The 12365-nt window shown below is 43.1% G+C and overlaps 11 non-coding genes across 11 annotated transcripts; all 11 read left to right on the top strand.

The window, feature by feature from the left end:
• The first annotated feature begins 420 nt into the window (after positions 1-420).
• trnac-gca (transfer RNA cysteine (anticodon GCA)) lies at positions 421-492 on the top strand. The gene has a single exon. It is a non-coding gene; the product is annotated as a tRNA-Cys (tRNA).
• A 1080-nt stretch (positions 493-1572) lies between these two features.
• On the top strand, positions 1573-1644 carry trnac-gca (transfer RNA cysteine (anticodon GCA)). The gene has a single exon. It is a non-coding gene; the product is annotated as a tRNA-Cys (tRNA).
• A 1080-nt stretch (positions 1645-2724) lies between these two features.
• Positions 2725-2796, top strand: trnac-gca (transfer RNA cysteine (anticodon GCA)). Its single transcript has one exon. It is a non-coding gene; the product is annotated as a tRNA-Cys (tRNA).
• A 1081-nt stretch (positions 2797-3877) lies between these two features.
• Positions 3878-3949, top strand: trnac-gca (transfer RNA cysteine (anticodon GCA)). The gene has a single exon. It is a non-coding gene; the product is annotated as a tRNA-Cys (tRNA).
• A 1080-nt stretch (positions 3950-5029) lies between these two features.
• trnac-aca (transfer RNA cysteine (anticodon ACA)) lies at positions 5030-5101 on the top strand. Its single transcript has one exon. It is a non-coding gene; the product is annotated as a tRNA-Cys (tRNA).
• A 1080-nt stretch (positions 5102-6181) lies between these two features.
• Positions 6182-6253, top strand: trnac-gca (transfer RNA cysteine (anticodon GCA)). Its single transcript has one exon. It is a non-coding gene; the product is annotated as a tRNA-Cys (tRNA).
• Positions 6254-7333: 1080 nt separating this feature from the next.
• Positions 7334-7405, top strand: trnac-gca (transfer RNA cysteine (anticodon GCA)). Its single transcript has one exon. It is a non-coding gene; the product is annotated as a tRNA-Cys (tRNA).
• Positions 7406-8485: 1080 nt separating this feature from the next.
• trnac-gca (transfer RNA cysteine (anticodon GCA)) lies at positions 8486-8557 on the top strand. The gene has a single exon. It is a non-coding gene; the product is annotated as a tRNA-Cys (tRNA).
• A 1080-nt stretch (positions 8558-9637) lies between these two features.
• trnac-gca (transfer RNA cysteine (anticodon GCA)) lies at positions 9638-9709 on the top strand. Its single transcript has one exon. It is a non-coding gene; the product is annotated as a tRNA-Cys (tRNA).
• Positions 9710-10790: 1081 nt separating this feature from the next.
• Positions 10791-10862, top strand: trnac-gca (transfer RNA cysteine (anticodon GCA)). Its single transcript has one exon. It is a non-coding gene; the product is annotated as a tRNA-Cys (tRNA).
• A 1081-nt stretch (positions 10863-11943) lies between these two features.
• On the top strand, positions 11944-12015 carry trnac-gca (transfer RNA cysteine (anticodon GCA)). Its single transcript has one exon. It is a non-coding gene; the product is annotated as a tRNA-Cys (tRNA).
• The last annotated feature ends 350 nt before the right edge of the window (positions 12016-12365 follow it).

Raw genomic sequence — 12365 nt, 5'->3', positions numbered from 1 at the left:
GTCTGTCCTGAGTTGTTGTCCCTCCATTTTGAGTCTGGATACAGAGCTGTGCCTTCCCTTGGCTTAAAATGGAGGTAGCCTGTCAATCAAGGCAAGCTGGGGGTGGAGCCAAGGGTATTTAAACCAGACTCTATTGGAGGACAGGGAATCTCGCCTCTGTCTGTGAGGGGGTGGTTTTTATCATATTCTCGGATTTGTTTTCTTAAATGTGTTTTTTCCTTATTTTTTCTATGGCCTTATGGCCATCCCTGACTTACTTGCAAGGTGGTTGGTTTCACACTTAGCCCTCCTTCTGGGACATGCTCTAATATCATCATGAAAAGCAACTCCGCCCAAATGTTATCCTTATTAGTATTGCTTGCCTTGAGCCTGATTGGAAAGAAACCAATCAGAGCACTTAGACAGCAAGGTGTTTGCATGGGGGGTATAGCTCAGTGGTAGAGCATTTGACTGCAGATCAAGAGGTCTCCGGTTCAAATCCGGGTGCCCCCTTTCCGATCCCCACCGTTGCTTTTATGAGATCAATTTGCAACCCAGATGTGTTCTCGCGTGTATAACAGGTGATATGTTCTAACATGGTCCATAGGCCTGTAAAATCGCAAAGTATAGCTGGTTCTGGATAACACTTCCCAATTTCCAATGAACATGTCTCACGTAGGCTTCAAATACGTTCAAAGCTCTTTAAAAGTTGGATTGTGGTTCTTCCCCCTCCAATGTCAATGAACTGGAATGGTAGTTGCGGTGATTTTTAAATTTCATTTCAGCATTCAGTTGATTCTTCTACATGTACAGAGATTGAACTTGAATCCTACCAAGTTGTTGTTGGACTGCTATCCCTGGGTTTTGGTTGAATGCATGAGCAAATTAAAGGAGCATTTGAGTTTGAAACACAAAATGATTCTTTCTTAACGTTCCCCCAATGATAAAAAAAAGAGCTCTTTGGGAATCTACTGTATATGACAGCAAAATGAAGAGAGTCTGGTCGCACCGAAGATGTGAAATGCATCTGAAACAACAAACGAAAGCAAATACGGCCGTGCAACTCGACAAAGATTAACGTGACGATGGCAGTACAGGCCGTCGTCCCACGACCTCTCTTGAGGTTGTATTTGTCGTTCAGTGGTCCTGTTTTCTTTCCTGTCGAGATACATAGTCTGTCCTGAGTTGTTGTCCCTCCATTTTGAGTCTGGATACAGAGCTGTGCCTTCCCTTGGCTTAAAATTGAGGTAGCCTGTCAATCAAGGCAAGCTGGGGGTGGAGCCAAGGGTATTTAAACCAGACTCTATTGGAGGACAGGGAATCTCGCCTCTGTCTGTGAGGGGGTGGTTTTTATCATATTCTCGGATTTGTTTTCTTAAATGTGTTTTTTCCTTATTTTTTCTATGGCCTTATGGCCATCCCTGACTTACTTGCAAGGTGGTTGGTTTCACACTTAGCCCTCCTTCTGGGACATGCTCTAATATCATCATGAAAAGCAACTCCGCCCAAATGTTATCCTTATTAGTATTGCTTGCCTTGAGCCTGATTGGAAAGAAACCAATCAGAGCACTTAGACAGCAAGGTGTTTGCATGGGGGGTATAGCTCAGTGGTAGAGCATTTGACTGCAGATCAAGAGGTCTCCGGTTCAAATCCGGGTGCCCCCTTTCCGATCCCCACCGTTGCTTTTATGAGATCAATTTGCAACCCAGATGTGTTCTCGCGTGTATAACAGGTGATATGTTCTAACATGGTCCATAGGCCTGTAAAATCGCAAAGTATAGCTGGTTCTGGATAACACTTCCCAATTTCCAATGAACATGTCTCACGTAGGCTTCAAATACGTTCAAAGCTCTTTAAAAGTTGGATTGTGGTTCTTCCCCCTCCAATGTCAATGAACTGGAATGGTAGTTGCGGTGATTTTTAAATTTCATTTCAGCATTCAGTTGATTCTTCTACATGTACAGAGATTGAACTTGAATCCTACCAAGTTGTTGTTGGACTGCTATCCCAGGGTTTTGGTTGAATGCATGAGCAAATTAAAGGAGCATTTGAGTTTGAAACACAAAATGATTCTTTCTTAACGTTCCCCCAATGATAAAAAAAAGAGCTCTTTGGGAATCTACTGTATATGACAGCAAAATGAAGAGAGTCTGGTCGCACCGAAGATGTGAAATGCATCTGAAACAACAAACGAAAGCAAATACGGTCGTGCAACTCGACAAAGATTAACGTGACGATGGCAGTACAGGCCGTCGTCCCACGACCTCTCTTGAGGTTGTATTTGTCGTTCAGTGGTCCTGTTTTCTTTCCTGTCGAGATACCTAGTCTGTCCTGAGTTGTTGTCCCTCCATTTTGAGTCTGGATACAGAGCTGTCCCTTCCCTTGGCTTAAAATGGAGGTAGCCTGTCAATTAAGGCAAGCTGGGGGTGGAGCCAAGGGTATTTAAAACAGACTCTATTGGAGGACAGGGAATCTCGCCTCTATCTGTGAGGGGGTGGTTTTTATCATATTCTCTGATTTGTTGTCTTAAATGTGTTTTTTCCTTATTTTTTCTATGGCCTTATGGCCATCCCTGACTTACTTGCAAGGTGGTTGGTTTCACACTTAGCCCTCCTTCTGGGACATGCTCTAATATCATCATGAAAAGCAACTCCGCCCAAATGTTATCCTTATTAGTATTGCTTGCCTTGAGCCTGATTGGAAAGAAACCAATCAGAGCACTTAGACAGCAAGGTGTTTGCATGGGGGGTATAGCTCAGTGGTAGAGCATTTGACTGCAGATCAAGAGGTCTCTGGTTCAAATCCAAATGCCCCCTTTCTGATCCCCACCGTTGCTTTTATGAGATCAATTTGCAACCCAGATGTGTTCTCGCGTGTATAACAGGTGATATGTTCTAACATGGTCCATAGGCCTGTAAAATCGCAAAGTATAGCTGGTTCTGGATAACACTTCCCAATTTCCAATGAACATGTCTCACGTAGGCTTCAAATACGTTCAAAGCTCTTTAAAAGTTGGATTGTGGTTCTTCCCCCTCCAATGTCAATGAACTGGAATGGTAGTTGCGGTGATTTTTAAATTTCATTTCAGCATTCAGTTGATTCTTCTACATGTACAGAGATTGAACTTGAATCCTACCAAGTTGTTGTTGGACTGCTATCCCAGGGTTTTGGTTGAATGCATGAGCAAATTAAAGGAGCATTTGAGTTTGAAACACAAAATGATTCTTTCTTAACGTTCCCCCAATGATAAAAAAAAAGAGCTCTTTGGGAATCTACTGTATATGACAGCAAAATGAAGAGAGTCTGGTCGCACCGAAGATGTGAAATGCATCTGAAACAACAAACGAAAGCAAATACGGCCGTGCAACTCGACAAAGATTAACGTGACGATGGCAGTACAGGCCGTCGTCCCACGACCTCTCTTGAGGTTGTATTTGTCGTTCAGTGGTCCTGTTTTCTTTCCTGTCGAGATACATAGTCTGTCCTGAGTTGTTGTCCCTCCATTTTGAGTCTGGATACAGAGCTGTGCCTTCCCTTGGCTTAAAATGGAGGTAGCCTGTCAATCAAGGCAAGCTGGGGGTGGAGCCAAGGGTATTTAAACCAGACTCTATTGGAGGACAGGGAATCTCGCCTCTGTCTGTGAGGGGGTGGTTTTTATCATATTCTCGGATTTGTTTTCTTAAATGTGTTTTTTCCTTATTTTTTCTATGGCCTTATGGCCATCCCTGACTTACTTGCAAGGTGGTTGGTTTCACACTTAGCCCTCCTTCTGGGACATGCTCTAATATCATCATGAAAAGCAACTCCGCCCAAATGTTATCCTTATTAGTATTGCTTGCCTTGAGCCTGATTGGAAAGAAACCAATCAGAGCACTTAGACAGCAAGGTGTTTGCATGGGGGGTATAGCTCAGTAGTAGAGCATTTGACTGCAGATCAAGAGGTCTCCGGTTCAAATCCGGGTGCCCCCTTTCCGATCCCCACCGTTGCTTTTATGAGATCAATTTGCAACCCAGATGTGTTCTCGCGTGTATAACAGGTGATATGTTCTAACATGGTCCATAGGCCTGTAAAATCGCAAAGTATAGCTGGTTCTGGATAACACTTCCCAATTTCCAATGAACATGTCTCACGTAGGCTTCAAATACGTTCAAAGCTGTTTAAAAGTTGGATTGTGGTTCTTCCCCCTCCAATGTCAATGAACTGGAATGGTAGTTACGGTGATTTTTAAATTTCATTTCAGCATTCAGTTGATTCTTCTACATGTACAGAGATTGAACTTGAATCCTACCAAGTTGTTGTTGGACTGCTATCCCAGGGTTTTGGTTGAATGCATGAGCAAATTAAAGGAGCATTTGAGTTTGAAACACAAAATGATTCTTTCTTAACGTTCCCCCAAAGATAAAAAAAAGAGCTCTTTGGGAATCTACTGTATATGACAGTAAAATGAAGAGAGTCTGGTCGCACCGAAGATGTGAAATGCATCTGAAACAACAAACGAAAGCAAATACGGTCGTGCAACTCGACAAAGATTAACGTGACGATGGCAGTACAGGCCGTCGTCCCACGACCTCTCTTGAGGTTGTATTTGTCGTTCAGTGGTCCTGTTTTCTTTCCTGTCGAGATACATAGTCTGTCCTGAGTTGTTGTCCCTCCATTTTGAGTCTGGATACAGAGCTGTCCCTTCCCTTGGCTTAAAATGGAGGTAGCCTGTCAATTAAGGCAAGCTGGGGGTGGAGCCAAGGGTATTTAAAACAGACTCTATTGGAGGACAGGGAATCTCGCCTCTATCTGTGAGGGGGTGGTTTTTATCATATTCTCTGATTTGTTGTCTTAAATGTGTTTTTTCCTTATTTTTTCTATGGCCTTATGGCCATCCCTGACTTACTTGCAAGGTGGTTGGTTTCACACTTAGCCCTCCTTCTGGGACATGCTCTAATATCATCATGAAAAGCAACTCCGCCCAAATGTTATCCTTATTAGTATTGCTTGCCTTGAGCCTGATTGGAAAGAAACCAATCAGAGCACTTAGACAGCAAGGTGTTTGCATGGGGGGTATAGCTCAGTGGTAGAGCATTTGACTACAGATCAAGAGGTCTCTGGTTCAAATCCAAATGCCCCCTTTCTGATCCCCACTGTTGCTTTTATGAGATCAATTTGCAACCCAGATGTGTTCTCGCGTGTATAACAGGTGATATGTTCTAACATGGTCCATAGGCCTGTAAAATCGCAAAGTATAGCTGGTTCTGGATAACACTTCCCAATTTCCAATGAACATGTCTCACGTAGGCTTCAAATACGTTCAAAGCTGTTTAAAAGTTGGATTGTGGTTCTTCCCCCTCCAATGTCAATGAACTGGAATGGTAGTTGCGGTGATTTTTAAATTTCATTTCAGCATTCAGTTGATTCTTCTACATGTACAGAGATTGAACTTGAATCCTACCAAGTTGTTGTTGGACTGCTATCCCAGGGTTTTGGTTGAATGCATGAGCAAATTAAAGGAGCATTTGAGTTTGAAACACAAAATGATTCTTTCTTATTGTTCCCCCAATGATAAAAAAAAGAGCTCTTTGGGAATCTACTGTATATGACAGCAAAATGAAGAGAGTCTGGTCGCACCGAAGATGTGAAATGCATCTGAAACAACAAACGAAAGCAAATACGGCCGTGCAACTCGACAAAGATTAACGTGACGATGGCAGTACAGGCCGTCGTCCCACGACCTCTCTTGAGGTTGTATTTGTCGTTCAGTGGTCCTGTTTTCTTTCCTGTCGAGATACATAGTCTGTCCTGAGTTGTTGTCCCTCCATTTTGAGTCTGGATACAGAGCTGTGCCTTCCCTTGGCTTAAAATTGAGGTAGCCTGTCAATCAAGGCAAGCTGGGGGTGGAGCCAAGGGTATTTAAACCAGACTCTATTGGAGGACAGGGAATCTCGCCTCTGTCTGTGAGGGGGTGGTTTTTATCATATTCTCGGATTTGTTTTCTTAAATGTGTTTTTTCCTTATTTTTTCTATGGCCTTATGGCCATCCCTGACTTACTTGCAAGGTGGTTGGTTTCACACTTAGCCCTCCTTCTGGGACATGCTCTAATATCATCATGAAAAGCAACTCCGCCGAAATGTTATCCTTATTAGTATTGCTTGCCTTGAGCCTGATTGGAAAGAAACCAATCAGAGCACTTAGACAGCAAGGTGTTTGCATGGGGGGTATAGCTCAGTGGTAGAGCATTTGACTGCAGATCAAGAGGTCTCCGGTTCAAATCCGGGTGCCCCCTTTCTGATCCCCACCGTTGCTTTTATGAGATCAATTTGCAACCCAGATGTGTTCTCGCGTGTATAACAGGTGATATGTTCTAACATGGTCCATAGGCCTGTAAAATCGCAAAGTATAGCTGGTTCTGGATAACACTTCCCAATTTCCAATGAACATGTCTCACGTAGGCTTCAAATACGTTCAAAGCTGTTTAAAAGTTGGATTGTGGTTCTTCCCCCTCCAATGTCAATGAACTGGAATGGTAGTTGCGGTGATTTTTAAATTTCATTTCAGCATTCAGTTGATTCTTCTACATGTACAGAGATTGAACTTGAATCCTACCAAGTTGTTGTTGGACTGCTATCCCAGGGTTTTGGTTGAATGCATGAGCAAATTAAAGGAGCATTTGAGTTTGAAACACAAAATGATTCTTTCTTAACGTTCCCCCAATGATAAAAAAAAGAGCTCTTTGGGAATCTACTGTATATGACAGCAAAATGAAGAGAGTCTGGTCGCACCGAAGATGTGAAATGCATCTGAAACAACAAACGAAAGCAAATACGGTCGTGCAACTCGACAAAGATTAACGTGACGATGGCAGTACAGGCCGTCGTCCCACGACCTCTCTTGAGGTTGTATTTGTCGTTCAGTGGTCCTGTTTTCTTTCCTGTCGAGATACATAGTCTGTCCTGAGTTGTTGTCCCTCCATTTTGAGTCTGGATACAGAGCTGTGCCTTCCCTTGGCTTAAAATGGAGGTAGCCTGTCAATCAAGGCAAGCTGGGGGTGGAGCCAAGGGTATTTAAACCAGACTCTATTGGAGGACAGGGAATCTCGCCTCTGTCTGTGAGGGGGTGGTTTTTATCATATTCTCGGATTTGTTTTCTTAAATGTGTTTTTTCCTTATTTTTTCTATGGCCTTATGGCCATCCCTGACTTACTTGCAAGGTGGTTGGTTTCACACTTAGCCCTCCTTCTGGGACATGCTCTAATATCATCATGAAAAGCAACTCCGCCCAAATGTTATCCTTATTAGTATTGCTTGCCTTGAGCCTGATTGGAAAGAAACCAATCAGAGCACTTAGACAGCAAGGTGTTTGCATGGGGGGTATAGCTCAGTGGTAGAGCATTTGACTGCAGATCAAGAGGTCTCCGGTTCAAATCCGGGTGCCCCCTTTCCGATCCCCACCGTTGCTTTTATGAGATCAATTTGCAACCCAGATGTGTTCTCGCGTGTATAACAGGTGATATGTTCTAACATGGTCCATAGGCCTGTAAAATCGCAAAGTATAGCTGGTTCTGGATAACACTTCCCAATTTCCAATGAACATGTCTCACGTAGGCTTCAAATACGTTCAAAGCTCTTTAAAAGTTGGATTGTGGTTCTTCCCCCTCCAATGTCAATGAACTGGAATGGTAGTTGCGGTGATTTTTAAATTTCATTTCAGCATTCAGTTGATTCTTCTACATGTACAGAGATTGAACTTGAATCCTACCAAGTTGTTGTTGGACTGCTATCCCTGGGTTTTGGTTGAATGCATGAGCAAATTAAAGGAGCATTTGAGTTTGAAACACAAAATGATTCTTTCTTAACGTTCCCCCAATGATAAAAAAAAGAGCTCTTTGGGAATCTACTGTATATGACAGCAAAATGAAGAGAGTCTGGTCGCACCGAAGATGTGAAATGCATCTGAAACAACAAACGAAAGCAAATACGGCCGTGCAACTCGACAAAGATTAACGTGACGATGGCAGTACAGGCCGTCGTCCCACGACCTCTCTTGAGGTTGTATTTGTCGTTCAGTGGTCCTGTTTTCTTTCCTGTCGAGATACATAGTCTGTCCTGAGTTGTTGTCCCTCCATTTTGAGTCTGGATACAGAGCTGTGCCTTCCCTTGGCTTAAAATGGAGGTAGCCTGTCAATCAAGGCAAGCTGGGGGTGGAGCCAAGGGTATTTAAACCAGACTCTATTGGAGGACAGGGAATCTCGCCTCTGTCTGTGAGGGGGTGGTTTTTATCATATTCTCGGATTTGTTTTCTTAAATGTGTTTTTTCCTTATTTTTTCTATGGCCTTATGGCCATCCCTGACTTACTTGCAAGGTGGTTGGTTTCACACTTAGCCCTCCTTCTGGGACATGCTCTAATATCATCATGAAAAGCAACTCCGCCCAAATGTTATCCTTATTAGTATTGCTTGCCTTGAGCCTGATTGGAAAGAAACCAATCAGAGCACTTAGACAGCAAGGTGTTTGCATGGGGGGTATAGCTCAGTGGTAGAGCATTTGACTGCAGATCAAGAGGTCTCCGGTTCAAATCCGGGTGCCCCCTTTCCGATCCCCACCGTTGCTTTTATGAGATCAATTTGCAACCCAGATGTGTTCTCGCGTGTATAACAGGTGATATGTTCTAACATGGTCCATAGGCCTGTAAAATCGCAAAGTATAGCTGGTTCTGGATAACACTTCCCAATTTCCAATGAACATGTCTCACGTAGGCTTCAAATACGTTCAAAGCTCTTTAAAAGTTGGATTGTGGTTCTTCCCCCTCCAATGTCAATGAACTGGAATGGTAGTTGCGGTGATTTTTAAATTTCATTTCAGCATTCAGTTGATTCTTCTACATGTACAGAGATTGAACTTGAATCCTACCAAGTTGTTGTTGGACTGCTATCCCAGGGTTTTGGTTGAATGCATGAGCAAATTAAAGGAGCATTTGAGTTTGAAACACAAAATGATTCTTTCTTAACGTTCCCCCAATGATAAAAAAAAGAGCTCTTTGGGAATCTACTGTATATGACAGCAAAATGAAGAGAGTCTGGTCGCACCGAAGATGTGAAATGCATCTGAAACAACAAACGAAAGCAAATACGGTCGTGCAACTCGACAAAGATTAACGTGACGATGGCAGTACAGGCCGTCGTCCCACGACCTCTCTTGAGGTTGTATTTGTCGTTCAGTGGTCCTGTTTTCTTTCCTGTCGAGATACATAGTCTGTCCTGAGTTGTTGTCCCTCCATTTTGAGTCTGGATACAGAGCTGTCCCTTCCCTTGGCTTAAAATGGAGGTAGCCTGTCAATTAAGGCAAGCTGGGGGTGGAGCCAAGGGTATTTAAAACAGACTCTATTGGAGGACAGGGAATCTCGCCTCTATCTGTGAGGGGGTGGTTTTTATCATATTCTCTGATTTGTTGTCTTAAATGTGTTTTTTCCTTATTTTTTCTATGGCCTTATGGCCATCCCTGACTTACTTGCAAGGTGGTTGGTTTCACACTTAGCCCTCCTTCTGGGACATGCTCTAATATCATCATGAAAAGCAACTCCGCCCAAATGTTATCCTTATTAGTATTGCTTGCCTTGAGCCTGATTGGAAAGAAACCAATCAGAGCACTTAGACAGCAAGGTGTTTGCATGGGGGGTATAGCTCAGTGGTAGAGCATTTGACTGCAGATCAAGAGGTCTCTGGTTCAAATCCAAATGCCCCCTTTCTGATCCCCACCGTTGCTTTTATGAGATCAATTTGCAACCCAGATGTGTTCTCGCGTGTATAACAGGTGATATGTTCTAACATGGTCCATAGGCCTGTAAAATCGCAAAGTATAGCTGGTTCTGGATAACACTTCCCAATTTCCAATGAACATGTCTCACGTAGGCTTCAAATACGTTCAAAGCTATTTAAAAGTTGGATTGTGGTTCTTCCCCCTCCAATGTCAATGAACTGGAATGGTAGTTGCGGTGATTTTTAAATTTCATTTCAGCATTCAGTTGATTCTTCTACATGTACAGAGATTGAACTTGAATCCTACCAAGTTGTTGTTGGACTGCTATCCCAGGGTTTTGGTTGAATGCATGAGCAAATTAAAGGAGCATTTGAGTTTGAAACACAAAATGATTCTTTCTTAACGTTCCCCCAATGATAAAAAAAAAGAGCTCTTTGGGAATCTACTGTATATGACAGCAAAATGAAGAGAGTCTGGTCGCACCGAAGATGTGAAATGCATCTGAAACAACAAACGAAAGCAAATACGGCCGTGCAACTCGACAAAGATTAACGTGACGATGGCAGTACAGGCCGTCGTCCCACGACCTCTCTTGAGGTTGTATTTGTCGTTCAGTGGTCCTGTGTTCTTTCCTGTCGAGATACATAGTCTGTCCTGAGTTGTTGTCCCTCCATTTTGAGTCTGGATACAGAGCTGTGCCTTCCCTTGGCTTAAAATGGAGGTAGCCTGTCAATCAAGGCAAGCTGGGGGTGGAGCCAAGGGTATTTAAACCAGACTCTATTGGAGGACAGGGAATCTCGCCTCTGTCTGTGAGGGGGTGGTTTTTATCATATTCTCGGATTTGTTTTCTTAAATGTGTTTTTTCCTTATTTTTTCTATGGCCTTATGGCCATCCCTGACTTACTTGCAAGGTGGTTGGTTTCACACTTAGCCCTCCTTCTGGGACATGCTCTAATATCATCATGAAAAGCAACTCCGCCCAAATGTTATCCTTATTAGTATTGCTTGCCTTGAGCCTGATTGGAAAGAAACCAATCAGAGCACTTAGACAGCAAGGTGTTTGCATGGGGGGTATAGCTCAGTGGTAGAGCATTTGACTGCAGATCAAGAGGTCTCCGGTTCAAATCCGGGTGCCCCCTTTCCGATCCCCACCGTTGCTTTTATGAGATCAATTTGCAACCCAGATGTGTTCTCGCGTGTATAACAGGTGATATGTTCTAACATGGTCCATAGGCCTGTAAAATCGCAAAGTATAGCTGGTTCTGGATAACACTTCCCAATTTCCAATGAACATGTCTCACGTAGGCTTCAAATACGTTCAAAGCTCTTTAAAAGTTGGATTGTGGTTCTTCCCCCTCCAATGTCAATGAACTGGAATGGTAGTTGCGGTGATTTTTAAATTTCATTTCAGCATTCAGTTGATTCTTCTACATGTACAGAGATTGAACTTGAATCCTACCAAGTTGTTGTTGGACTGCTATCCCAGGGTTTTGGTTGAATGCATGAGCAAATTAAAGGAGCATTTGAGTTTGAAACACAAAATGATTCTTTCTTAACGTTCCCCCAATGATAAAAAAAAAGAGCTCTTTGGGAATCTACTGTATATGACAGCAAAATGAAGAGAGTCTGGTCGCACCGAAGATGTGAAATGCATCTGAAACAACAAACGAAAGCAAATACGGCCGTGCAACTCGACAAAGATTAACGTGACGATGGCAGTACAGGCCGTCGTCCCACGACCTCTCTTGAGGTTGTATTTGTCGTTCAGTGGTCCTGTTTTCTTTCCTGTCGAGATACATAGTCTGTCCTGAGTTGTTGTCCCTCCATTTTGAGTCTGGATACAGAGCTGTGCCTTCCCTTGGCTTAAAATGGAGGTAGCCTGTCAATCAAGGCAAGCTGGGGGTGGAGCTAAGGGTATTTAAACCAGACTCTATTGGAGGACAGGGAATCTCGCCTCTGTCTGTGAGGGGGTGGTTTTTATCATATTCTCGGATTTGTTTTCTTAAATGTGTTTTTTCCTTATTTTTTCTATGGCCTTATGGCCATCCCTGACTTACTTGCAAGGTGGTTGGTTTCACACTTAGCCCTCCTTCTGGGACATGCTCTAATATCATCATGAAAAGCAACTCCGCCCAAATGTTATCCTTATTAGTATTGCTTGCCTTGAGCCTGATTGGAAAGAAACCAATCAGAGCACTTAGACAGCAAGGTGTTTGCATGGGGGGTATAGCTCAGTGGTAGAGCATTTGACTGCAGATCAAGAGGTCTCCGGTTCAAATCCGGGTGCCCCCTTTCTGATCCCCACCGTTGCTTTTATGAGATCAATTTGCAACCCAGATGTGTTCTCGCGTGTATAACAGGTGATATGTTCTAACATGGTCCATAGGCCTGTAAAATCGCAAAGTATAGCTGGTTTTGGATAACACTTCCCAATTTCCAATGAACATGTCTCACGTAGGCTTCAAATACGTTCAAAGCTCTTTAAAAGTTGGATTGTGGTTCTTCCCCCTCCAATGTCAATGAACTGGAATGGTAGTTGCGGTGATTTTTAAATTTCATTTCAGCATTCAGTTGATTCTTCTACATGTACAGAGATTGAACTTGAATCCTACCAAGTTGTTGTTGGACTGCTATCCCAGGGT

Source organism: Atractosteus spatula, chromosome 8 (genome assembly GCF_055471065.1).
Source record: "Atractosteus spatula isolate fAtrSpa1 chromosome 8, fAtrSpa1.hap1, whole genome shotgun sequence".
NCBI classification, from domain to species: domain Eukaryota; kingdom Metazoa; phylum Chordata; class Actinopteri; order Semionotiformes; family Lepisosteidae; genus Atractosteus; species Atractosteus spatula.
The sequence above is the reverse complement of the archived record's forward strand: the minus strand, read 5'-3'. Positions and strand labels throughout refer to the sequence as shown.